Source organism: Mauremys reevesii, unplaced genomic scaffold (genome assembly GCF_016161935.1).
Source record: "Mauremys reevesii isolate NIE-2019 unplaced genomic scaffold, ASM1616193v1 Contig9, whole genome shotgun sequence".
In the NCBI taxonomy this organism is placed as follows: Eukaryota; Metazoa; Chordata; order Testudines; family Geoemydidae; genus Mauremys; species Mauremys reevesii.
In genome coordinates, this window is record NW_024100906.1 from 1001850 (window position 1) to 1029494 (window position 27645).

Consider the following 27645-nt stretch of genomic DNA (forward strand, 5'->3'; position numbering starts at 1 on the left):
AGGATGATGAAGATGCCGTACTTGACCGGCAGCTCCGCCCGGTGCTCCATGCGCTCAGTGATGGGGCCGCCATTGTCACTGGGGGGAGGGGAGGACAAAGGAGAGAGATGTGAGGAGACGCAGGCAGGTAACTGCAGGGAGGCTGCACCACAGGCCTCTGCCTGGCCCTGCTCTGTGCATGGCCCCCTCCCACTGCCCCCACCCCCAGTGGTGGATTAGCCAATGAGGCCCATGCCCAGGGGCCCCAGCCAATTGGGGGACCCCAGAAAAATAGGTGCCCCTGCATCCCAACCCGCTCCACCAGTCCAGCATTCCTGCCAGTCCCTGCAGCCCTACCCCATTCCCTGTGTGGAGCACTGGGAGAGCAGGGGCGGGGGGAGGGAATGCAGGCAGAAAGGGTGGGGAGGGGCCCCCACTTGCTCTGGCCCAGGGGCCCCACAAAACCCTAATCCACCCCCCGGCCCTGCCCAGCCCCCTCACCTGCTGGCCTTGGCCGTGATCTGCAGCCTGTCCCCAGGTCGGCCTCAGAGGAGACGTCGAAGGTGGTGACGAAGATGGCCTGGAAAACACGGCGGGGGGGGGTGTGAGAGTCAGGGCCTGGGGAACTGCCAGAGACTGCGGGGGTGGGGCAGGCACAGGGGATCAGGGGGGCTGTTGTATGAACTTAGATGGAATAAATGGGCTCAGGGAGACAAATGTGTTAACATGACCCTGTCCCTGGCGACAGACAGCGCTAATCCACTTCACGCCATGGCAACACCCCATTAACCATCCTATTAAGGGACAGCCCCTCCCTGACTGCCCCGGTGAGGCCTGATTTCCAGCCCCCCAGGTCTGGCCCTTGGTTTGCAGCCCCAGCAGGGCCTGACCCCAGCCCCGGAGTGACCTCAGGGCTCTGTTTGCACTGACTCGCCGGGCTCCCCGGGTGCTTTCCCCAGCACATCCCTTGTCACAGGCTGGGCTGACCCCAGGAAACTGCCCCTCTCTGCTCCCAGCTGGGCTCACACTAGGGTTACCAGCTTTCTAATTGCACAAAACCAAACACCCTTGTCCCACCCCTGCCCCAAGGCCCCTCCCCTGCCCAGCCCCTTTTCTGAGGCCCCACTGCCACTCACTCCAGCCCCCCTCCCTCAGTGGCTCTCTCCCTCCACACACTCAGTTTCACTGGGATGGGGCAGGTGGTTGGGGTGAGGACTCAAGGTGGGGATTTGAGCTCTAGGGTGGGGCCAGAAATGAGGGGTTCAGTGCTGGGGCAGGGTATTGGGATACGGTGGATGGGAGGGAGGTAGGATGCAGGAGCGGGTTCTGATCTGGACAGGGGGCTGGGATGCACGAAAGGGTTTGGGGTGTGGGCTCCGGCCGGGCGGCTCTAACCTCAGGCAGCTCCCGGTCAGCAGCCCAGCGAGGCTAAGGGAGGCTCCCTGCCTACCCTGGCTCCACACTGCTCCAGGAACAGTGCTTATCGGAGCTGCCACGGTCCCTTTTCGACTGGATGCCTGGCATCCCTAGCTCACACCTGGGGAGGTCACAGGCCAGGGCCCGTCCCTACCTCAGCTCCACTCCAGAAAATGGGGTGGTTGATGTGGCAGGTGCTGTTCCTCTGAGTCTGCTCCTTGGAGCCTACGGCCGAGCTGCACTTAACAGCCACGGCCCTCCTGTTAGACTGAGCACAGGGGACCAGCCAGTGAGAGTCGTAGCTCACAGCACCCCCTGCTGAGCCATTCCTCTGCCCCCTGCAGCACAGCGCCCCTGCCGAGCTCCCTGCCTGCTCCCTGCAGCACAGCGCCTGCTGCTGAGTCCCCCCCACCCACTCCGTGCAGCTCATTACCCCCTGCCAAGTTCCCCACCCACTCTCTGCAGGTCAGCACCCCCTTTCAAGCCCCCAAACCCGCTCCTTGCAGCACAGAGTCCACTGCTAAACCCCCTGCCTGCTCCCTGCAGAGAACCCCACCCATTCCCCACAGCTCAGCACCCCTGCTGATCTCCCTGTCGACTCCCTGCAGCACAGCACCCGCTGCTCAGCCTGACTCTCATGCCTGGTGTATGTTGAGGTACCTGGAGCAGCAGGACCCGACAGTAGGACAGCGTGGCCGGGTAGAAGAACTGCACCATGGTGCTGTAGGAATTCTCCCCACGGTTCTGGATGGAGACGGTGGTGTTGAGTTCAGGGGTGACCCCCACCACCAGGGTGCTCACGCTAAGGGGGGAGAAAGGGGTGAGCTTCCTCAGGGCAGTGGGGGAATGCTCACCAGCTAAAATGCAATCAGGGCAGTGGGGGAATGCTCACCAGCTAAAATGCAATCAGTCTGGCTGATTAGTCAATCTGTCATTAGGGAGAACAATAGAACTTTGAAGATGCTAATCTCCCACCTTCCTGGGAAGTCTTCTGGAGGATTTATGGCTGCTTTGACACTGCAAAGTTATGTGATCATGTCTCCTGGTACTGGACTCCATTTTAGAATGCTAGTATTTTCCCACAAATAGGGCGTGGAGATCAAACAAGGAAACAAAGGATTCTCGCCACATGTAAATCCTATATAAGGCAGGGAAGTGAGTTAATCAGGGCTGGTTCTTCCCTGAATCCCTGCCCAAGATGCTGCTGAAAACATCTAAGACTGATCTGGGGAAGAAAGGACTGGACCCAGGCTAGAAGGTGTCTGGCCTGTGAAAGGAATATCTGGGGTTCTAAGTTGCAAACAAGAGCAGTTTGTCTACAAGAAACTCTGCAACCTACTTAAAACAACATTTGAGAAATTACTGCTTGTAGCCAGTTTCTTTCGTGTATTAAGCTTAGTTTGCGAGTTTGTTTTATTTGCTCAGTAATCTGCTTTCATCTGTTTGCTATCCCTTATAATCACTTAAAATCTATCCTTTGTAGTTATTAACATTGTGCTTGTTTTCTCTAAACCGGTTTGTATAATTCATAACTGGGGGGCAAAAAGCTGTGCAGATCATTCTCCCCATTGAGGGAGGGGGCGATTTTCATGAGCTTACACTGTGCAGTTTTCTGTGCAGTGCAAGACAATACGATTTTGGGTTTACACTCCTGAGGGTACTTGAGTGCTGGGCAATTCCCGAGCTCAGTCGTCCCATGCAGAGCTGATCTCAGTGCCTGTGTCTTTCTGCAGCTGGGTGTGTCCCTACCTGGGTGTGTGCTGGAGGCTGGAGGGCCTGGCTCAGCAAAACAGTGATAGGGAGCCCAGGCTGGTGGAACCGGCAGGCTCAGTGGTACCTCAGTACATCAGGGGGCACCCAAGAACAGGGGGCAACCCTTCGAACACCCCTCCTAGCATTCTTCAACACTGGAAATCTGACAAGACCTCCAGCTGGATGTTGAAGATCTGAGGCGTGATCAAGCCGGATGCGTCCAATCATGGTAGGTGTTTTGGGGGAGGATTCAGTGATTTACCCAGAGAAATTGAAGGAGATTTCTAACTGGTCATTGCAGCGGCCATCAGTGCCACAGTCCTTCTGAAACGGGAGCTGGGGGGAGACCCAGGAGAGCAGGATCAGAGTGCGTGAGGAGGGGGCTGCAGCACCACCTGCCAGAGCGACAACGAAGGGACCCAGGGACCCTCCCGTTACCCCAGATCCTCCAAGTCCTCTGCACTGGGACACAGCAAACCAATCATCAGCCCCACCCCACACATACACCCCCCGTTCCTGCTCACTCTCTGCCCGGCAGCAGTTTTACACTTCTAGGGTCACCATGGCTGGAGGACTGGCTGGCTTGGAAGGACGAGGAACAGGGCATGGGGCCTTTCCCCTCTAGGGGGACCTGGCCAAAGTAAATTTTGAAAAAAATTTAGTAAAAGTTTTTCTTTTTAGCCAAAATATTTTGGGAGCTTTGAGGAGAAGTTGGAATGTTCCCATGGAGGGGAGATGGGTCCGTCACCAAGGCAAACTCAGCATCCATTAACGTCATCTTCTAGTGACTGTGCTGTGTAAATGGGTTTAGGAGGCTGCTGCTGCCTCTTAATTTTCCAGACTCTTGCTTTCAAACCCCGCGGTCACCTCTTAGATCCCTGCAGCAGACCCACCATGGGGCCTGGATCTGGCACCTTACCGAGCCTGCAGACACTGGCGCGGAGTCCTTGCTCAGGATGGGTCTGAGGTCACCAGCAGCAGCAATGGGCTCCCCCGTCAGGGTGTAGTTGAGACGCAGGGTGATGGGGGTCAGTGTGTCCTCTGGGCAGAGCAGGGGAGACAGAGAGATATATCAGGCCCCGGAAGGGAAAGGGGGGCTGTGCCAGAAGGTCCAGCTCCTAGGCGGGGGGCGGGGCACGGGGCTCTGCACGCTGCACCTGCCCCGAGCCAATGGGAGCTGAGGCGGAGGTGCCTGTGGGCGAGAATGGTGTGTGGAGCTTCCTGGCCTCCCTACCTAGGACGCAGACCTGCTGGCTGTTTCCAGGGCACGCACAGCGCAGTGCCAGGACAGGCAGGGGAGCCCACCTTAGCCCCCGCAATGTGCCGCTAACCAGGAGCTGCCCAAGGTAAGTCCACCCCCCAATCCTGAGCCCCAACCCCTTGCCCCTGCCCTGAGACCCCCAACCCAGAGCCCCCTCTTGCATCCCAAACCCTCATCCCCAGCCCCACCCCAGAGCCAGAACCCCAGCCCAGAGCCCTCACCCCCCTTGCCCTCCAACCCCCTGCTCCAGCCCACAGCTCCCTCCCACACCCTGAACCCCTCATCCCTGCCCCCCCGGAGCCCTCACCCCCTCCTGCACCCCAATCCTCTGCCTCATTCCAGAGCCCCCGCCGGCACCCGGAACCCGTCATTTCTTGCCACACCCTGGAGCCCGCACCCCCAGTTAGAGCCCTCACCCCCTCCAGCACCCCAACCACCTTCCCAAGCCCAGTGAAAGTGAGTGAGGTTGGGGGAGAGCGAGCCACTGAGGGAGGGGGAATGCAGTGAGTGGGGGCAGAACTCGGGGGAGGGGCAGGCATTCGGTTTTATGCAACTAGAAAGTTGGCAGCCCTAAGTCCTGACCGCTCTAACCAGCGGTTCGAACCCTGGTGCTCTGCAGCCACATAAACAAGCATGCACCCTCCTCTTTTAAAGGCCCAGGAATTTTCGAAGTTCCATTTCCTGTCAGCTTAGTGTGGAGAGCTCACATCACACCTCCCAGCTGACCGTGGCAGATCCACGTGGCAAACGCTCTCCCACTTGGACCACTGCGAAGCTGTTGGATCTGCTGAGTATATTGTGAGAGGAGCCTGTCCCGTCCTAGCTCTGCTCCAACTATAGGAACTTCAAGACCTAGTGGCACATTTCTCATGGCTTCTGTGAGAAGGGCTACACATCGGGACACGGTGCGGTGCAGAGCGAAGATAAAGGAGCTGAGGCAGGCGTACCAGAAGGCAAGGGAGACAAACTGTCACTCTGGTGCTGCCCCCTGAGCTGCCCCCTCTACAAGCAGTTGGACACCATCCTCGGTGATGACCCCATCTGCACCGCCAAGAGCCCCTTGGACACTTTGGTGGGGCGGGAGACAGCGGAAAGTGGACCTAACCCTGAGGACGAAGTGGTGGATGAGGAGGTCAAATTGGAGGACGTTGTGGATCCCACATCAGGGTCGTCCGGCACCATGGTGAGTCAGGAGCTCTTTTCCACTCTGGAGGGGTGTAACCAGTCCCAGCAGTCCGTCTCCGGTGAGCACAATGCAGGAGAGGAGACCCCTGGTTAGTGATCTTTTTAAGCAGATACTGCTCGATTACCTGGCAGACAGCTGTCCTTTGCTCTGAATACTGTGGTAGTGGGCAAAAAAAAGAGATAGAAATGTGCAAGACTTTCTGTGTTTCTGTGTGCCGTGCATTCCCCTGTGCAGCTTAGCAGTGCGGCGGAACAGGGTGTTGTTGCACACCCAGATTTCATGTGAATCCTCCAGAGAGATCTCTAGCAAATTACCTGGAGGTACTCGCCAATCCTCTGCCAAAGGTTCCTTGGCTGAGCTGCTTTGTTCCTTCCCTATTGTAGGAAACTTTCCCGCACCACTCGGCAATCACTTGTGCAGGGACCAAAGAGGCACACAGCTGAGCAGCATAGGGACCTGCTCTGAACCTGGACGCATGCAGTAGATGTGCCCTTGCTTACCCTCAGGAGTGCGATATCAGCTTCAATGATCCCGCCCCCCACCAGCCCCCGTGGAAAATGGTGGCAGAATTTACAATATTGTCCCCAGTCGCCTTCACTGATCCTCTGAAAGCATCAACACCCTTTGCCCCATTTTGAATGTCCACCCCCTCACCTAGGCCATACTCACCATGTTTACGGTGTTCGTTGAGCTGTGTGCTTGCCAAGGGACATTGTGAAAGTGATTGGTATGTTACAAGAGGTGTATTTTACTGTAATGATTCAATGCTGTGCGTGAACTAACAATGATGCTTCTGTGCATTGTTTCTTGTGCATCTGCAGATGTGGCATTCAAGGGACCCCACTACACACTGGCGGAGCACCTATGCCAAATAAGAAAGCAACCAAGGTGGAGCAAGGAGGACATGTTCAGAGAGGTGCTCCAATCCTCTAAGTCAGAATAAAAAGAACACATGGTGCTGAGAGAAATGGAAAGATGGGACAGAAAGGGGCATAAGGAGAACAGTGCTTGTTTCCTGAGCCCAAAAGTGTTCAGCTGCTCCATGAATGCCAAAAGTAACCTGGTGTTGCTTCTTTCCATGGCACACAGCAGGTCAGGCAACTCTGATTCCTGTTCAGATTGGGTGCTCATGATATACTGTATGATGAGCCGCGATGTGTTCATAACTGTGACCATAATAGTAGAGAGTATTGGGGGATCCATCCTTTCACACAGAGAAGGAGGGTGCATAGTAAACAGGGGGTGTTAAAAATGCTGCTAAATGTGTTTGGAAGACCATGGAATGCTGGGAAGAAAATAATGCATCATGGGACATTGAGCGAGCACCTATGAGGAGCTGTGATCCACTCCACCTTCCCACAACTCCTAGCTGCAGAATGTGGCGAGTCACACACTGGGTACCCACACAGTGCACTATTCTCACTATCAATGGTAGAGCACAAAGTGTGGACACACTCTGCCGACACAAGGATCATAGTGTGAACATGCAATAGTGATGAAATTATAGCAATTCTTGATCATTGACATAACTTCCATCCAAAAAACAAGGCATGAGATTGTCAGGTGGAGCAGTGCAACGACACAGAGTAACTCACCTCAGCAGCAGGACCTGCCCTTGTGCCCCCACCGCGATGTCTGGGAGTCCGTCTCCCGTTAAGTCTGTCCCGCCACTGACGGCCTGGCAAAAGTCCTGCAGCCTGCTGAGGAACAGAGACCCCTCGATGCGCTGTGGGGCAGAGAGAGCAGTAAGGGGTGGGGAAGGGGTGGCTGTACTGTATAATGGGCACTGGGGGCAGTGGAGGGTGAGGGATGGGGAAGGGGCGGCTAAACTGTATAATGGGCACTAGGAGGCAGCGGAGGGTGAGGGATGGGGAAGGGGCGGCTGTGCTGTATAATGGGCACTAGGGGGCAGCAGAGGGTGAGGGGTGGGGAAGGGGCGGCTGTGCTGTATAATGGGCACTGGGGGCAGGGGTGGGTGGGGGTTGGGGAAGGGGCGGCAATACTGTATATTGGGCACTTGGTGGCAGCTGAGGGTGAGGGATGGGGAAGGGGCGGCTGTACTGTATAATGGTCACTTGGGGGCAGCGGAGGGTGAGGGGTGGGGAAGGCGGCTATACTGTATGATGGTCACTAGGGGGCAGCGGAGGGTGAGGGGTGGGGAAGGGGCGGCTATACTGTATGATGGTCACTAGGGGGCAGCGGAGGGTGAGGGGTGGGGAAGGGGCGGCTGTACTGTATAATGGGCACTAGAGGGCAGCAGAGGGTGAGGGGTGGGGAAGGGGCGGCTGTGCTGTATAATGGGTACTAGGGGGCAGGAGAGGGTGAGGGGTGGGGAAGGGCGGCTGTACTGTATAATGGTCACTAGGGGGCAGCAGAGGGTGAGGGATGGGAAAGTGGCAGCTATAGGCTAATAGGCACCAGGGGGCCGTGGGGCCCCATGATGTCTCTTTCAGGATCTATGATGACCCCTCCCCGCAGGAGCTGGGCTCACCTGTCTGTACTGGGGACTGACACCTCCCTTTTCCCCATGGAAGATGTACAAGGCCCCACGATTGTTGTTCTCACGGGGGGGCCCCAATGGCCACGTCCATCTGTCCGTCCCCGCTGATGTCCCCGATTTCAGACATGCTGGCCCCAAAGCGCCCGAATGCCTGCTCCGTCTGCCCCTGCAGTGTCTTCTTGCAGATCTGCATCACCCCCGTAAAGGCCCCATACAAAGATAGGAAAGGCGAAAGGATCAGCACCCCCTACAGAGACCCTTCCCTGCTCCCCGCAGCACAGCACCCCCTAGTGCCACACTAGGGCATGGGGGTCAGCACTGACTGCAGGAGAGAACCAGGTCCGTGTTCCCATCTCTGTCGAGGTCCACAGCACACAGTGTACCCCCGAAATACGAGCCGACCTGGAGGGGCAGATAAGTCACTCCTTCATTTTAGTCACTTCCCCCTCTGGGACCTCCCTACCAGCCTGCTGGGAGCAGGAGTCATTCCGTCCTCAGCATCACCCTCCCTTTACACACAGCAGGTGGTGCTATTGCTGTCAGTTTTCTGTCCCACTGAACATATAGGCTGTTAGGTCTTGGAGAAATGCTGGTTGTTCACTGTGGTTCAGTTCTTTTTAGCTGCTCTGTTTGTACAAGTGAAGTTTATTCATTGAGTCTATTTGGCTGAAATTGTCTTTCCAGTTCTGTTTGCCTCAGGGCCGCCCAGAGGATTCAAGGGGCCTGGGGCAAAGCAATTGTTGTATCCTTGGGGCAGCCGGTGTAGGAAGCAATCACTTGAGGCCAGAGAGCAGACAGCTAACCAAAACCTCCATTTTATTTACAGAGACAGAGAGCTCACTCAGCCGGTTGAAACCGGCTGAGCTATCCCTTAATAGTCTAACTCAGTTGCCATAGTAACAAAACCCATGACAACCAAATACACAACATATTCCTCCGACCCTAATAAGAACATCCCCTAAATAAAACACACACTAAACTAGAGAAGGAGGGTAGACTGCCTCCATTCCCGGCTAAACCCTGGGGATTATTTTGCCCCATAACCGTGGGTTCGCCCTAACTAAAAATCCAGCCGATGAGGAGGCCTTCTGTCTCTAGGTGGATTACGGCGAATTTCTGGTGTTGTTGCACCCGAAAGTACTAGGGGCTCAGGGTCCGCAGCACGAATAGGTGAGGAGGTGGTATCAGCTCGTGCTGGGCAAAGGGGTATCTCAGCTGCCGGCAGTAATGGAGGAGAACAGTCAGGAACAGGTGACTCATGATTCGGTGTCTCACCAGGAGGGGTGAAGTCAGACCCCTCAACTGCAGATGGGTCCTGAAGACTGGCATGACCTGGCAACAGCTGATCTACATGTCACTGCCAGGTAAGATTCTCTGCAGTCCGGACTGTATAGGAAACAGGTCCTGTTTGAGTGATGACTGTGGCCGGGATATCATCCAGATAGCACTGAACTCCTGACAAGCCACACAAGATCTGGTCCATAGCCCTCTGGAACAGGGCGGGAGCCGGTGTGATTCCGAAGGTTAGGCGACAGTATCGATAAAGCCCCTTATGAATCACAATAGTCAACAGCTCTTGGGACTTTTCATCGACGTGCATCTGTAAATATGCTTGACTCAGATCAATCTTACTGAACTTTTGTCCCCCAGCCAGGCCTGCGAAGAGGTCATCGATGCGGGAAAGCGGGTATTGCTCTGCACACAACACTGGGTTGACAGTGACTTTAAAATCACCGCAAATCCGGAGAGAGCCATCTTTCTTCACTATTGGAACGATAGGAGTGGCCCATGAGCTATGGGTAACTGGTATTAGGACTCCATTGGTGACCAGGCGCTCCAGGTCTGCTTCAACTTTTGGCCTGATGGCATATGGCACAGTTCGGGCTTTCAGATATTTTGGTGGACTGCCAGGTTTAATGTTCAATGTCACAGTGATTCCCTTCATACTTCCCAAATCATCTCCAAAAACAGCAGCATGTTTTCTTAGTATAGGGGTTAGACTGGTTTCTTCTTTAGTCATCCGGTGCACTTCTGCCCAGTTCAGCTGAATCTTCCCAAGCCAAGACCTACCCATTAAGGCTGGGTAGTCACCTCTCACCACAAACAGTGGCAATTTAGCCGCCTGTCCATTGAGCTCCACCTTAACATCAATAGTGCCCAACATGGGCACAGCTTCACCTGTATACGTCTTCAGAACAGTTTTTGTTGCCTTAAGCGGAAGATGCTGTAGCTTTTCCTTATACACAGTCTCCGGAACCAGCGAGACAGCTGCACCGTGTCTAGTTCCATGCGTATAGGTTTGCCCTCCAATAAGGGAGTTACCCAGTATTCATGTGAGCCCGCTGCCAAAGACAAAACATGCAGTGGCACTTCCTCTTGTGAGGAGGTGTCACCTTGATCATCCTGGGTCTGCTGTAGGGTAGGCCAGGTTCGTCTGTTTGTCGGCCAGACCCCAGGCCTCTTGTTCTTTTGTTTACCGGCCTACTCTATGTGTCCCTTGTTGCGACAGTGTCGACACACCAGGTCCTTGCAGCAGCATTCTGATGCCTGGTGACCCAGCTTACCACAGCGGTAACATTCTTGACTCTGCACCGTTTTGTGGGTCAGTTCTTGTGACACTTTTTGCACCCTAGGGGATGCACCGATGTATTGTGCCTCCCTGTAGCCAGTTCCATGGAGACAGCAATATCAACAGCCTTCTGTAATGTAAGCTGAGCCTCTGTCAGTAGGCGCTCCGTATAGCTTCACTGCAGAGGCCACACACTAACCTGTCACGCAGGGCATCATTTAACATCTCTTTAAATTCACAGTGTTCTGCTAGCTTTTTTAAAATGGCTACAAATTGTACAACTGTTTCATCTTCCTTTTGGTCTCTTTTGTGGAACCTATATCTTTCAGCAATTACCAGTGGTTTTGGGGAGAAATGAGACCCCAGGATTTCCACAATGTCACTGTAAGATTTAGTCTCAGGCTTAACAGGGTGTAGTAAGCTGCGTAGCAGAGAGTAGGTTTTAGCCCCTACAACAGTTAAGAATATTGGCACCTTCTTCGCTTCTGTAATGTCATTTGCAATACCAAAAAGCTCAAAACGCTCAGTATACACATGCCACTGCTCTGTATTCTCATCAAAAGGCTCCAGGGGCCTGGTCAGAGTAGCCATGATTTTTAGTTTCACTTTCACAGTCAGTGCAACAAGCAGCTTTTTTTCTTTGTTTGGTCTTTACCTTGACTTCTACTTCCTTCTGTTACTGGAGCAGCACCAGGATCCCACCCTCGTCGCCAGTGTTGTATCCTTGGGGCAGCCGGTGTAGGAAGCAATCACTTGAGGCCAGAGAGCAGACAGCTAACCAAAACCTCCATTTTATTTACAGAGACAGAGAGCTCACTCAGCCGGTTGAAACCGGCTGAGCTATCCCTTAATAGTCTAACTCAGTTGCCATAGTAACAAAACCCATGACAACCAAATACACAACAGCAATTTTGGGGGCCCCCTCCATTAAAAAAATGGCAATACTATACAATACTATATTCTCATGGGGACCCCTGCGGGGCCCGGTGCAAATTGCCCCACTTGCTTCCCCCCCACGGGCGGCCCTGGGAAAAATAAACCTTCTGCATCTCGGCACAAACCCAGTTTTGAGAAAACTTCTTTACAAGGTATCACTGGTTCTCAGCATCAGCTAGTGCTAAAAGGCACTAAAGCTCATTAAAAGGGTTGGACAAATATTTTCCGTTAAAACTTTTTCTGGATCGAAAACTAGGGGGGGTTAAAAAGCAGAAAAAAATCACGGACAATGTCTGCTTTCCTTCAAAATGTGTTGTGTTTTTTTAAATTGAAAAGCTGAAATTAGTCTGCCAAAACCTGAACATGGTTTGGGGTTTCAGAAGTGTGTGGCCAAATATTTGCTGCTTGCTGTGTTTGATTGTTTAAAGAAACAATTTAAAAATTCTGCTTAAAAAAAATCCAAAACTTTTCAACCACCTCAGCTTGTGACCAAACGCCTGAGCTCCTCCAGTCAGAGTTTTTTCCAGGTTTCTGATACTCTGCTGGCTTCCTTGACTCTTATCTGTCTCCATAACTTTGGGTTCTTTTAGGTTAGAACATAAGAACAACCATACTGGGTCAAACCAAAGGTTCATCCAGCCCAGTATCCTGTCTACAGACAATGGCCAATGCCAAGTGCCCCAGAGGGAGTAATCAAGTGATCCCTCTTGCCATCCATCTCCACCCTCGGACAAACAGAGGCTAGGGACACCATTCCTTACCCATCCTGGCTAAAGGCCATTAATGGACTTAACCTCCATGCATTTATCTGTTTCCTAGAGACTGGCTCCATGGGGTCCCTCACAAACTGGAGACGGTTACTGTGGGTTTGTCTTTAGTATAGCTTATGTACATACTCCACAAACTGAGCATTTGAGCATTTAGCACGTTGAATCAGCTGCCCGGCTCCAATCCACGAAATGTTCCCTGAGCAGAGGGACATAAAAACACCTCACTGAAACATGGGGTTTGAGTGCCAGGCTCCTTCAGCTTGGTCCTAGTGTTGTTGAGCCAGAGCCATGAGCTGGAGTTGGGGCAAAGCTGCCCTGCCCCAGGGGGAGCTCCCGGACAGTCTGTGCCTCAAGGTGGAGGGGGGCTGAATTTCTGGTCATCTGGGGGCCAGGCTGCACTTCCCCAGGCCAACCTCTGCATGGAAATAAATGGGGCGCAGAAGAGGGATCATGGAGTATCAGGCTATGTGACTGTCTAGCACTCACCCCATACTCATCCCTTCCCACACTATACGCCCTGCACAACTCCCCACCCTCCTCCCCACACACAGAGAATACCCCTGCACAACCCCCTCACATATACTATCTCTTCCCAGTATTTTTGTTTCTTAAGGATGAGCAATGGGGTGGGGGGAGGGAGCAGACAGGAGCAAGCAGGGGCAGAGCTTGGAGGAAGAGGCAGAGGAAGGGCAGGGCCTCGCGGCAGAGCAAGGGGTTGGCCATAGACCCATGCACCACCTATGGTCCTTTCTATCACAAAGGGAGGGAGCATGGGTTACAATCATCAGAGATGGATGAGGGGACCTGCAGGAACAGATGGTTCCACTGGAGCAAGAAAATGTGAGGAAGGGAGGAGGGAAGTAACAGTGAAGGAAAAGGAGCATGGGGTAGGGGGGTGCAAAGAGAGTGAACTCAGCAGTAGGGACATGGCTGTGATGGGAGGATGGGGTGGAGCGAACCGGAAGAGGGGTTAGTTCTTTCAGTCTCCATGTCTGTGGGTTGGGAGGGGAAGCGCTTGTAGGGGAAGAGGAATTTTAGCTCTATCCTTAAAGGTATTGGCAAACCCCCTCCCCTGCTCCCAAGCTTTGTGTCATCTGCAGACTTGATCAGTAAGCTTTTGATTCCTACATCCGGGTCATTAATAAAGACGTTAAACAACACCGGGTCCAGAAAAATCCTTGTGGAAACCCACTTGAGACCTCCCTCCAATCTGACATCATTCCATTAATAGATACTCTTTGTTTGTGGTTGTTTAACCAATTTTGTATCCATTTAATGGTAGCTCTGCCGAGACTGCATTTCTCCAGCTTACTTATGAAAATGTGGGACTGTGTCAAAGCCTTATCGAAATCCAGATATATTATGTTCACCGCATTCCCCCTATCCACCAAACCAGCTACCCTGTCAAAGAAGGAAATCAAGCTGGTTTGGCATGATTTGTTCTTGGAAACTCCATGCTGGCTGCTAGTGGTTACCCCGTCATCCTCCAGGTATTCGCAAATTGAACGTTTTATACATTGCTGTAGTATCTTCCCAGGTATCGAAGTTAGGCTGACTGGCCTATGGTTCCCAGCTCCTCCCTTTTCCCCTCTTTAAGGATGGGCACCACATTAGCCCTTCCCAAGTCTTCCGGGACCTCTCCTGTCATCCACGAATTTGTAAATATTATTGCTAGTGGCACTGAGGTTTCTTCAGCTAGTTCCTTCAGCAGAATTGCCAACTCTCATGACTTTGTCATGAAGTTCATGATAATTATTGTTTTCCTTATAGCCCCAGCTCCTGGAGTCAAGTAGATATGTGATGATTTCAGCCTTCATGCTTAAAGAAAAAGTACATTTATAGCCCTTGTGGCTGTGGAGAAAGCTTCAAAATGTGACCCCCAGTGCAGCCTAAGGGCTCAAAATGCAGAAGGCAAATAAAAAGAACTCAAAATTTCCTGTTTTTACCTAATCTCATGATTTTAAAAACTATCTCATGATTTTTGGTGATCCTGCCTCATGATTTTTGAACAGTTGGAGTTGGCAATATCACTTCAGTACCCTCCAGTGAACAGCATCTGGCTCTGCTGATTTGAATTAATTGAAATTGGCCAGAAGAGCTCTGATGTGTTCTTTACTTATCCAGCTTGGCATCCCTTCCCCTTTATGGTCTGTGGTAACTTCGCTAGTCATCCGGTCACATGTTATTTTTTGTGAGAAGACTGAAGCAAGGTAGGCATTGAGCAACTCTGCCTTCTTATCTTCTGTTACCAGCTCACCTTCTCCACTGAGCAGCAGACCCCCACTGTCTTTGATTGTTCTTTTTTGTCTGACATATTTTGTCGGAACATGCAGAAATGGAAAGAAAAACACGGAGGGGAGTTGGTCATTTCAGAAAAATGGGGAACTAGTGAGGCAACCTGGCTTCTAATTTCCCCAGTTCTTATCGGGAACCATCCTGGGGCATCTGATCACACAACAGAAGAGGAAGTGGCAAAACCAAACTGAGAGTCACGACCCTGTTCCCCATTCAAAAACAGACAGCGGGACCCTTGTTTATCTCCTTGTGCCTTCAAACCTGCACACCTAGCCACCGAAGCCTCATACTGGGCCTCAGGACCGCCGTGGGACTGGCGGACCTCCCGCAGGCATGCCGCCGAAGGCTGCCTGACTGCCACCCTCATAGGGACCGGCAGGCCGCCCCCCGCGGCTTGCCTCCCCAGGCACGCGCTTGCAAGGCTGAAAAGGGTCAGCCACTGGCTGATCCATAGGCATTGGCTCAGAACCCTCATTCAAGGACAGGGCATCTGCTACTATATTTTCCTTAATACGTGCAATTTATATGACATATTCTTTGTGTATCAGGTGTGGTAAGATGAGGCCCTGAGGCCCAGTATGAGATATGAGGCCTGAACTAAAAGTAATGCTCAAGACTTTGCTAACACAAAAAGCAAAGTTAAGCTGTGAGCCAGAGGCAGGCCCTGCTCACAGAAGTTGGCCAGAGGAAGGCTGCTAAAAGCACATACACACATATAAGCACTAATAAGATGAACATGTGCCAGGATGGCACCAGAGCATCCCAGTACGAACACATTCCACAGAGACAACAAGGAACAGGCAGACCCATCCTAAAGACAGGGTCAGAAGGACAATATGATGGATAGACTTGTTTGTTCGAACCAACCTGTACCAGGGGAGAGGCAGCATCCTAATGCTTAGAGGGGTGGTACCTCAATATGTCAGGAGTGATGTGTAACCTGTTTGTACCTGGGTATAAGAATGCATCCCTGAGTGGCTATCTCTGTCCGGCCTAGGGGGCAGTGGAAAGTGCCGCCACTGACTGAGCCCATCCATTGTCGGGGGCACATATTCGTAGTATGTCCTGTAGAGTCTGTGGGGAACTATTACTGTGCTTCATTTGACAATAAACCTGGCCGGTTGCCTTCATACCTTATCAGAGTCTGTGGTCATTGGGGGTTCGCTCAGGGTTTGCTGTGTCAGAGATCTGCAGAGCCGGGGCAGCACACAGAGGGAACACGCACGCAGCCAACTGTTATCAACACTGAACAGAGCAGAGCACCACACCAGTCACATCTGCTCCACCGCAGCAGATTGTTTTAGTACCATGACATACCCACAGCCCTAACAACACCTCCTACGAGCTTTCCAGAGTCACTGCTTTCCAGGCTACAGGACTCCATCCACAAAATGTGAAAGATAGTCTTGTTGTTCCTGGATGTACAGCTTTGCATTGGACCACATTTAAACCCATCTGTGACTCTGGCAGACCAGCTGCCAGCTCATGCCAAGGCCCCCAGGCCTCATGGCACACTGACACATGCACAGCTGGGAACCAGTCTGGCTCACCTGTACATTAACATTTATAAATTAGGAATTACATTTTGAAAAATGTGTGTAGTGTTTAGACTTTATGGAATGCTTGTGTAAGATGCCGCAGGCACTGGTCTCACTGAAATAGCTGTACCCCATGTTATGAGGTTACCGTATATTGTGGACACAGACCATGGGAAGTTCTGCCTCATGGGTTTGACAGGCAGCATCCCCATGGCTCCTGATTGGCCCCCTGTCCCATAAAAACCCAAAGGGTGGTCCAGGAAGCGTCCAGGCAACAGCATGGCTCTTCGGTAGCTGCTGCGACCATTCCTGTTCTATGCTCTGGAACTCCTGGCTTGACCTCAGCTTGATTTTGACTCACCAGGCTCAACCACCGCTCCATCCAGTATGGATCCAAGGACACAATGAGTACGAGGTGCACGAGATACTGGACTCAAAAATCAGACATGGCTCCTTATAGGCTGGGAGGGCTCTGGCCTGGAAGAGCAATCCTGGGAGCCTGCATCCAAGACCATGCGCCCAACTTCGCACCAGCCTTCCATGATTGGGGGTCCACAGTTTGTGTTGTGGTTTTGGCACAAAATCTTACAAACCTCCCAAACCAAGACCTGCAGGAGGCAGCCCTATTTGGGGGGTGGGGAAAAACAAATGTGAGGCCTCCTGGGTCAAGAACCCAGACCAGTAGTGCTACCAGGCAGCTGATAGCACCAGACTGCCACCCAGCAGCAGCTATGATGGGTCTCTGCTCCACTGCCTCTGACCTGCTGTGGACACAGACCATGGGCTGTTCCACCTCAAGGGTTTGGCAGGCAGCAGCCCCAAGTCTCCTGATTGGCTCCCCGCTCTATATAAACCCGAGGAGCACTTCAGTCTCTGTCCAGGCAGCAGTGTGGGTCTTCTGTAGCTGCCATGACTGCCCCTGGCCCATGCCCTTCAACTCCTGGCTTGATTTGGACTTAGACTCAGATCTGAAATCTGACCCTCCATATTGAAGGTCTCCATACTGGTCAGGACTCCTTGCCTACACCTAGCCTCCAGTTTGCCCCTGCTCTGACCCCTGACTGCTTTTGTTGGAATCCTGTCAATACTGGGGAGAGACCCTATACATGGCCCAGTATGAGAGAGGGTTCACCCAGCCTGCTATCCTGAGCAGACAGCAGAAGACCCACCAGTGTGCTCAGAGTGGTGTCACGGGCTTAAAGGCTGGTCCTTTAAGGGGAGTTGGGCTCAGTCCTGGTCAGCCGCTCCTGTGTCTCCTACACACCCAACTCTGGGGGAGCTGAGTTAGGAAGCAGGTGGCAGGAAAGGAGACTCCAGGGGCAGGCCCTGGAGAGGCAGATAGCCTGGAGGCAGACTGGGAATAAGGCTCTAGCCTGAGGGAGAGACTACAGGTTTGGTAGGAGCCAGGCCTCCAGGGAGACAATCTGGAGGGTCAGCGCTCTGTGTGAGAGAGAGTGGGGCTGGAAGGGTCGCTTGGGAAGGATGACAGACCCTTGCTGCTACCATTTATCAGTGTCCCAACTCGGGGCTGGTAAGCCCCAAGGGTGCACTGCGGAGGACAACCCTGCCACAGCAGGCATGAAGCCAGCTCGAATGGAGAGTTTATTAACTACCAGAGGATCAACCTGAGGGGGCAGCCCCAGGCTGGGGAGGGCTCCTAGCTCCAGCCTTATGGAGCATCAGGGAAGCCACAACGAGGAGAAATCTCTCCGGGGATCCCATTGCAATCAGAGCTCGGTCCTGGCTGCAAGGACCAAACCCAGGGCAGCAGGTGCCCTGACTGGGGAAATTGCTGCAGTCAGCACGGAGAAGCCCATGAGGGACAGTCCCTGTTGGCTTTACTGCCCAAAGCTCTGGTGCTTAGGAACAGCTGGTACAGAACCCTGCAGTGCAGGATATTGGGTGTGCATCAGACCTGTCCACTCCATCCACCGGCTTCCCTTCATGAGGAAATCCTGAACGACGCCATGTGCGGATGCTCCGATTCCAGAAAAGGAGGGTCTTGTTCCTGTTGGGTTTCACCCACGCTGAAAGTGGAGCACTGCACCTTAAATTCATGCCCACCTGAATCCAGCTTAGTTTCCATACCCTGAGAATACTGAATCTGGTTCAAAGGCTTGGTCCTTAGCTCCAAGGCCTGGTCCAAGGGAATCGAGAAACATCTCAAGCTTCAGGATAAGGATCAGGGTTGGCAAGTCTGCCCCTTTGGGTCGTCTTGTTCTGCCTCTGTACAGTGCCGAGCACCATGGAGGTGTGGTTGCTAGGTGCTACCATAATACACCTAATAAATGTACAGTACCTAACACAGTGGGGTCCTGGACCATGGGCTGGTAGCCTACATGCTACCGCAATTCACCCAGTAAATAATGTTCAGTGCTTAGCACAATTGGATCCTGCTCAATGACTGGGGTTCCTAGGTGCTACCGTAATACTCCTAATAAATTCTACACAGTGCCCAGTGCAATGGGGGCCCATTGCATAGCCTGGGGGATGAATTCCAGTGGCCAGCAGAATGCGACGTAGCCTTCTCAGAGTTGGAAAAAGGCTCCTGTGACTGCTCCTGTCTGGGCCGACCCAGGTTTCAAACCCCCTTTTGTATTGGACTCAGATGGCTCAGGGGCAGTATTGACACAAGAACACAAAGCACTGGGGAGGGCTGGAGCTTATTACAGCCAGAGTCCAAGTCTACCAAAGAGAATTGACTGCACCAGCCCAAGGCAGCTCCTGGCAGTGGTAAAATCTATAGAACCTTTTCAGCCCGGTTTGGATGGGAGGGTGTTTTCGATCAGGACAGATCATGCGTCTCTGAAACGGCTCTTTAGACTCAGGAATCCTGAGGGGCGACTTGCTGCGTGGTTAGCAGCACTGCAGAGCTACGATTTCACAGTCCCACGCAGGGCTGGGTACGTGGCTAGATGGCCTTGCTGAGCTGCAAACGGCAAACACTGCCCCAAGCAGAGAGCAAGGAATTGGTGCTCAAGGGGGAGGGGTGTGATTAGAAAGAAGTGACTGTCTCCTCTCTCTCCATAACTTGCAGAAATGAAAATGTTCCTGACTCACCTGTTGGACCCATGAAGGGGGGCATGGGGGGCTTTCAGGAGTGGACTCCAGAACAACAAAAAGATTCCCAAATAGAAGATCCTGATATCAGCGTAGACTGGAAAATGATTTGGCAAACACAGCCACCATGGAGGATAGCTTCTACTGTAGGATGGCAAGGGGATGCTGTCTGCTCACAGCGGGAAAACTCCCATGCTACTCTGAAACATGACTCCCATCTCCAATACAATATTTTGTAAGATCAAAACTGAGTTGGCGTGAAAAACATCTTGACAGAAAGACGCTGTGTCAATATAGAAATACTTAAGACTGTATCATTGGTAATTTGCTAAACTCTGGCTTTTCGGAGAGGGGAGGGTATTGTTCTGGGTTGGATAAAGCCTAATTCAAACTGCCCTTCATTCAGGATATATGTAAGAAACGAACCATCAAGCTCCATTATGAAATGGCTAGCTGAAACCATAGGAGCCGCTGCTCAAAAAGAAGGTCATGAAAAGCCTGTCAGAAACTGAGCTGTGAGCGAGGGAGGGGTTTTTGGGTGCTCTGTGTGTAAACAGAAGGAAGCAGAAGTCAGCAAGGAAACACTAGCCACAGAAGCACTGCAAGCCTGACCCTGACTAAAAGGTGAGAGAGGTTTTGGACAGAGTGCTAGCTAGAAAAGGGGGTGGGGTGTGGGAACAAAGAAACCGTCTCCTGCTGTTTGATTCCTGGTGTGTTCAGGGAAACAGGATTTTGTATGTTTTTTTGTAAACAAACAGGATTGCATCAGAGAAATACCTGACTCCATCATCACTGTAACCTTCTCACAGAAAAAACCCATAAGACTCTGAATATTGATTAACCACTCAATTCAAAAGGGACAACACTATTTACAAATGTACCCTAAGGAAGAGACTAATAGCTGCCATCAAGTGGTATTTCTTTCATTCATTGGCAAAGCTGTTAGGAGTGTTAAGCACCTTTCTTTCAGACTAAACTGAAGGAGCAATTAAATGTCCCTTTATGTAGAGAGAGCTGGAAATGGGAAGCCACTGCCCAAGCCAGAAAGCGACAAGGGAAGGCCACTCAGAAGCTTAAACCATGAGGACTGAGGGACTTTGATACCCAGAAAGATACTGGAGTCCCACAAGGATCAACTCTGTCCAGTCCTTTTCAATATCTACATGCAACTGCTAGGTGAACTGGTCAGATGGACTCAAGTGCAAGCAATATGCAGATGAGACACAGCTCTACAAACCCTTGGGCACACACCAACATACCACTACCACCAAAAATGGCCAGTGCTTGGATGTGATCAGCTCATGGTTAAGAACAGCTGGCTGAAGCTGAACCCAAGCAAGACAAGGGGTGTTGCTGGTGGGCAAAGGAAAGTACTTTGAAGAATTCACAGCCCTGGCACAGTCTCCTCCAGTTGGACAAGTGCACTCACAATCAGTCAGTTCAGTCCATAGTCTAGGAGAACTCTTGGATTCCCTGTTGATGCTGATCTCTCACATAGCAGCATCTGTGGGTCACCTTTTCCACCATCTCTGGTTGGCTACAAGACTCCGTCCCACCCTGGTGGACAGAAACCTGTCCTCTGTTATACACCTATTCACCACCTCTCGGCTGCACTACAGTAATATGATGGACCATCACCTGGGCATGAAGACATTGGTGCTTAGGAAACTCCAACTAGTCCAGAACAATGCAGAACATCACTTCCCAGTATGGGATAACGCGTGTGAATCTAACCCATCCTGTGCTCTGTACACTGGCTTCCCTGAGAATAGACTCCAGTTTGAGGCCTCAAGTTTTTATCTTCAGGATGCTCCATTGCCTAGGTCAAGGGTATTCAAGACATCGTCTCACGCTCTGGGATGAAGGTCGGGGCTGACAGCTCATGGACTGGGCCCAATACAACTCTCTACAATAAGGGTCAAGCTTGTCTGTGCTGGAGAAAGAACTTTCTCAGTGGCTTGTTTGTGGAACGAACCCCCCAGGAAGTAAGGATCATTACAAATCTCCCCACCTATCTATCGTTCCAAGTGCCAGGCACACGGCAACGGCTCTGACCTGCCTTTGCTGATATAAACATGTAGTATTAATACCAATAGCAAAACCCCTAATAAAACAAGCCACCCCACTGCACACACAATTCCTCACCTTGGATGAGAGGGGGAGCAAACCTACTGTGACAGATGCCACATCAGGTATGAAAGGGAAAAAAATTGCTTGAACCCCGGAATCTCTTTCATTACCAATTAAGCACGGCCCTTCAAGAAACAGCAGCCTGGGGATCCTCCCAGCATTAACTATTCTCCCAATACCATCTTCCTCTCTGCCTTTCCCTCCACATTCTTTCCCTCCAGAAGTCCCAGGAACCTTTAAAGGCATGCTCAATAGAATAGAGGTTGACCACCCCCTAATCCCTACTACTCTTAAAGGGAACAGATGTCCCTGTTACAAACCTCTATTAATTCCAAGGCCACTGTGATAATCTCGTCGGACCTCCTGTATAACAAAGGCCAGAGAATGTCCTCAAAATAATTCTTGGAGCTGAACTTTTAGAAAAACGTCCAATCTTGGTTTAAAAATTTCTAGTGAAGGAGACTCCTCCACAGCCTTGGGTGGGTTGTTCCGACGATTAATTCCCTCACTGTTAAAAAATTTGCACCTTATTTCCAGCTCGAATTTGTCTCTAGCATAGGCTGTGAAGTGATTTAAAAAATTAATTGTGATTAATTGCACTGTTAATAATAGAATAGCCTTTATTTAAATATTTTTGGAATTTTTCTACATTTTCAAATATATTGATTTCAGTTACAACAGAGAATACAATGTGTACAGTGCTCACTTTATATTTATTTTTATTACAAATATTTGTGCTGTAAAAAACAAAATAAATAGTATTTTTCAATTCACCTCCTACAAGCACTGTAATGCAATCTCTTTATCATTAAAGTTGAATTTACAAATGTAGAATTATTATGTACAAAAAATAACTCCATTCAAAAACAAAACAATGTAAAACTTTAGAGGCTACAAGCCCACTCAGTCCTACTGTTTCTTCAGCCAACTGCTCAGACAAACAAGTTTGTTTACATTTGCAGGAGATAATGCTGCCCACTTCTTGTTTACAATGGCACCTGAAAGTGAGAACAGACATTTGCATGGCACTGTTGTAGCCGGCGTTGCAAGATATTTAAGCGCCAGATGCGCTAAAGATTCATACGTCCCTTCATCTTCAACCACCATTCCAGAGGACATTCATCCATGCTGATGATGGGTTCTGCTCAATAATGATCCATAGCAGTTTGGACCGATGCATGTTCACTTTCATCATCATGAGTCAGATGCCACTAGCAGAAGGTTGATTTTCTTTTTGATGGTTTGGATACTGTAGTTTCCGATCGAACTTCTGAAAGCATGTGCCACACCTCATCCCTCTCAGATTTTGGAAGGCACTTCACATTCTTAAACTTTGGGTTGAGTGCTGTAGCTATCTTTAGAAATCTCACATTGGTACCTTATTTTTGTCTTGTGAACTCTGCAGTTTAAGTGGTTCTTAAAAGGAACAACATGTGCTGAGTCATCCAAGACTGCTATAACATGAAATATATGGCAGAATGCGGGTAGAACAGGACAGGAGACATACAATATTCCCCCAAGGAGTTTAGTCAAAATTTAATTAACACATTTTTTTTTAATGAGTGTCATCAGCATGGAAGCACATACTCTGGAATGGTGGCTGAAGCATGAAGGAGCATATGAACATTTAGCATATCTCGCATGTAAATATCTTGCAATGCCAGCTACAAAACGGCCATGCAAATGCCTGTTCTCACTTTCAGGTGACATTATAAATAAGAAGCCGATCCCATTATTTCCCATAAATGTAAACAAACTTGTTTGTCTTAGCGATTGGCTGAATAAGACATAGGACTGAGTGGACTTGTAGGCTCAAACATTTTACATTGTTTTGTTTTTGAGTGCGGTTATGTAACAAAAATTTCTACATTTGTAAGTTGCACTTTCATGATAAAGAGATTGCACTATGTACTTGTATGAGGTGAATTGAAAAATACTATTTCTTTTGTTTATCATTTTACAATGCAAATATTTGTAATAAAAATAATATAAAGTTAGCACTGTGCATTTTGAATTCTGTGTTTGTAATTTAAATCAATATATTTGAAAATGTAGAAAAACGTCCAAAAATAGTTATTAAATTGCAATTGGTATTCTATTGTTTAACAGTGCTATTAAAACTGTGATGAACTCAAAAAAATTAATCACAATTAATCACGTGAGTTAAGTGTGATTATCCGACAGCCCTACTCTGGGATAGAATAGCTATGGGAGATCAGGATGAGGCCCAGTGTGAGGGACAGCCAATCCCACAGCTGGTACTGTAGGGTTCTTGCGCCTTCCCGTGGGGCAGCTGGCACTGGCCCCTGCCAGAGTCGGGCTCCTGGGCTAGATACAGTACCATAGGCGCCAACTTTCTCGGCGCTGGTGGGTGCTCGCGCCCCCCGCCCCTGTCCCTGACCCAAATCCACCCCATCCCCTCCCCTGGCCCCGCCCCCAGTCCAACTGCATCCCCAAAGTCCCTCCCCTAACTCTACCCCCCCCCATTGGATCCCTTCCCCAAATCCCTGCCCCGGCCCCGCCTCTTCCCCCAGCGCACCACGTTCCCTCTCCTCCCCCGTCCCTTCCTGCCCCAAGAATCAGCTGTGTCGCGGCACAAGTGCTGGGATGGAGGGGGAAGAAGCAGGATGCGGGGGCGCGCTCGCAGAGGAGGCGGAGGCGGAGATAAGCTGGAGCAGGGGGGTGGGGCAGGGCCACGGGGAGCTGCCGGTGGGTGCTCAGCACCCACCAAATTTTTTCCGTGGGTGCTCCAGCCCTGGAGTCAGCGCCTATGTGCAGTACGCAAGTCATGTCGGAATGCCCCAGAATGTTGCTCCAGCACTTCTTGGTTAGGAGCAGCCTTATGACACTTTTTATGGTTACCAGAAGTGTCCAGGTGAATCATTACCACCCACTCTCTGCAGGAGGGATCCCTGCCTCTCTACCCCATGGTGGGAGACTCCCCTCAGCTCTTTCCCTCTGCAGGCCAGCAGGTCTGGGTCCAAAGTGTGTGGGTGCTGCGCAGACGCACAGTGAGAGATGACCGGTGCCCTAAAGAACTCAGTCTAAGTAGACACAGGAAGGCTCATTATCCGTAGTGGGGAAAACTGAGCCCCAGAGAGATTCAGTAACTTGTGTGATCTCATACAGGGAGTCTGTAGCACAGCCAGAAGCAGGACCTAGGTTCCTGAGTCCAGTTTAATTCCTGAACCACAAGCCCAGCCTGTCTCTGTAGTGGGCTCGCTGGTCTGTCCAATGTAATCGAGACACAAGCAACAGAAATAGGTGATGCCTTTTCTATAGGGTTCAGAGTGGTAGCCGTGTGAGTCTGTATCAGTAAAAAGAACAGGAGTACTTGTGGCACCTTAGAGACTAACAAATTTATTTGAGCATAAGTTTTTGTGGGCTACAGCCCACTTCATCAGATGCATGCAGTGGAAAATACAGTAGGAAGATATATATATACACAGAGGACATGTAAAAAAGGATGTTGCCATACTAACGATAATGAGAGTAATCAGATAAGAAAAGTGTGTGGTTGTCTCAGTGCGGGGGTGTATGAGTGAGTGTCTGTGTGGTTTTTGTGTGTCTGTCTGTCAGTAGAGCTTTGGATTGTGACTGTCCGTGTCTGGTTGTCTCAGTGTCACATTGTGTGTGTGTGTTTGGGTGACTTAGTATTGTTTTGTGTGTGCAATTTGTGTGTCTCAATATTGTCATGTGTCTGTCTCTGTCTCAGAGTAGTCTGTGTGTCTGTCTGTCTGTTTAGCTCTGTGTGTCTCTCACTGCAGTTGTGTGTCTAATTGTGTATCTGTCTATTTCAATGTAGTTGTGTGTCTGTCTGTCTCAGAGAAGGGGTGTTTGTCTCTCTGGTTGTGTGTCTATCTGTCTCAGGGTTGTTGTATGGGTGTCTGTCTAGTTGTGTGTGTTTGTCTCAGGATAAATGTGTTCACAGTATTTTCTCCAAGAATTGAAATTAGAGGGGTGTTTGAATTTACAAAGGGGGGAGGATGGAAAATGACTAAATTAGCAACATCACATGTAACTAGTTGACCACTGACGGGAGCGGAGAAGGGTATAGGGGAGTTCAGGGTGTACGTGGTTGGTCTTTTTTGTTTTTTTGCCTGTCTCCATGCAGTTGCGTGTGTGTCTGAGAAGTTGGGTGTCTCAGTGTCCTTGACTTTTTCTTTTCTCCATTCTGCTCCCTCCCTATAACACCCTGAGTCCCCGCCTCCACCCCCATCAGTGTTTCTTTCTTTTCAGGTATCACATCTCTTGCCTCTGCACTCAGCCATCTCCTCTCCAGGCAGCGTCCTTGAATCTCTCACTCCCTGCTCTACACACACCCCTCACCCAGCACAGGATGGACCCCCTGCCTCTGCTCCTCTACCTGTGTGCAGGTAAGTGCCAGCCAGAGGGACTGGGAAATGCTGGACTCCTCCACATGGGTGCCCAGTGAGTACCCCTCTGGCAGGGGGATGGGAGCAGCTGGACAGTTGGAACTCCTGGGTCCTATCCCGGCTGGCTCTGCGCGGGAGGAGGTGGGTCTGGTGCTTACAGCAGGGACCTCTGCATCAGGAGTCCTAGGTTCTGTCCCCAGATTTGGGAGGGGAATGGGGCTCTAGGGGCTTAGACAAGGGATAGGCGGGCTGATAATCAGGACTCCTGGGCTCAGTTCCCTCTGTATTCTATTCCCCCAGGCTCTCTGGGATGGGAGTGGGTCACAGGTGCGACTCCCCTTCTCTGTGGGACGTGTGTCCTCATTGTGAAGAGGGTGGGAAGGTCCAGCAGATGTGAAGTGGATGCAGTCTTTGCAACTCCGTAATCCTGCTGTAAAACCACAGCCGCTTCAACATCACATCTCTTTTGTCTGGGAGGCCTGGACCCATCAGGGAATGGAGGGAGGCCGACTTTGGGGTGGCTGAGAGTGATGGGGATGGGCTGGGAATGGGGGACAGACTGGAAGATGGGATCTGAAAAGGGATGAAGGGGGGAGGCCACCTCAGCTCCTCCCTCAACCTCAGCTCCTTCATCCACAGGAACCACAATTCTTCATCCAGCTCCACAATTCTGCACCCCGCTTTGCCCCATATTTGCTCCTCCTACAGCTCTGGGGGGTGGGTCTTTACTACCTCCCAGGCCTGGAGGGGGCCACGGTGTGCGTCAGGGATTCACTGTTACCACTGATGGGCTATTTGGTATTTCTTGTGTGACATGAGTTTCATGGGTCTCAGCTCTGGCTCCCAGGGCACAAGCTTACCAGGTGACCCTGCATTGACTGATAGACTCGGCAGAGAGACCGAGAACTGCCTGGGCCAAAGAGCTCCCAGTGAGATGCTGCCAACCCTTGGATGCATAAAAAGGGTGAACTCGACTAGGAGCAGGGAGGTTATTTTACCTCTGTATTTGCCAGTGGTGCGAGTGCTGCTGGACTCCTGTGGCCAGTTCTGGTGCCCACAGTTGAAGAAGGAGGTTGATAAATTGGAGAGGGCTCAGAGAACAGCCATGGGAATGATCAAAGCATTAGAAAACCTACCCGATAGATTGAGCTCCTTGAATCTATCACTATGTAGATTAACAAAGCAATGGCCAAGGGGTGATGATCTCAGTCTATAAGTACCTGTGTGGGGAACAAATATTTAATAGTGGGCTCTTCAGTCTAGCAGAGGAAGGTCTAACATGTGCCAATGGCTGGAAGCTGAAGCTAGGCAAATTCAGACTGAAAATGAGGTGTAACATTTCTAACAGTGTCAGTAATTAACCACTGGAACAATTTACCAGGGGTCACGGTAGATTCCCCGTCACTGGCAATTTTACATCAAGACTGGATCTTTTTCTAAATGTTCCAGTCTAGTTCAAACAGAGATTACTTCAGAGAAGCTCTCTGGCTCCTGTTACACAGGAAGTCAGGCTAGATGAACACAGCAGTTCCTTCTGGCGTTCTAGTCTGTCATTCTGTGAAGGCTGATCTGCCCCTGTGACCCAACACAGGGTCCCTCTCCCCATGAATCCAGGTCAGCAAGAGAGAAATCAAGGGCTTCATTCACCAGTGCTAAACGCACTCATTATATTTATTCTTCATGCAGGAATTTCTGCTCCTATGCAAATGAATGCATGGAATGATTTGTATAAAATGGCCATCCAGGGCTAGACACAAGGGAAACTTGAATGAGCTGGTGGGGAGGGGCTGGGAGTCAGGACTCCTGGGTTCTATCCCCAGCTTTGGGAAGGGAGTGGGGTCTGGTGCTCAGTCTCAGAAAGGTTTTGAGCATAAGAA

At 50.9% G+C, this 27645-nt stretch overlaps 1 pseudogene; it reads left to right on the forward strand.

Annotated features, from left to right (window-relative positions):
- The window catches only part of LOC120395032, a 69321-nt pseudogene that overhangs the window by 10384 nt on the left and 31292 nt on the right, over positions 1-27645 (forward strand).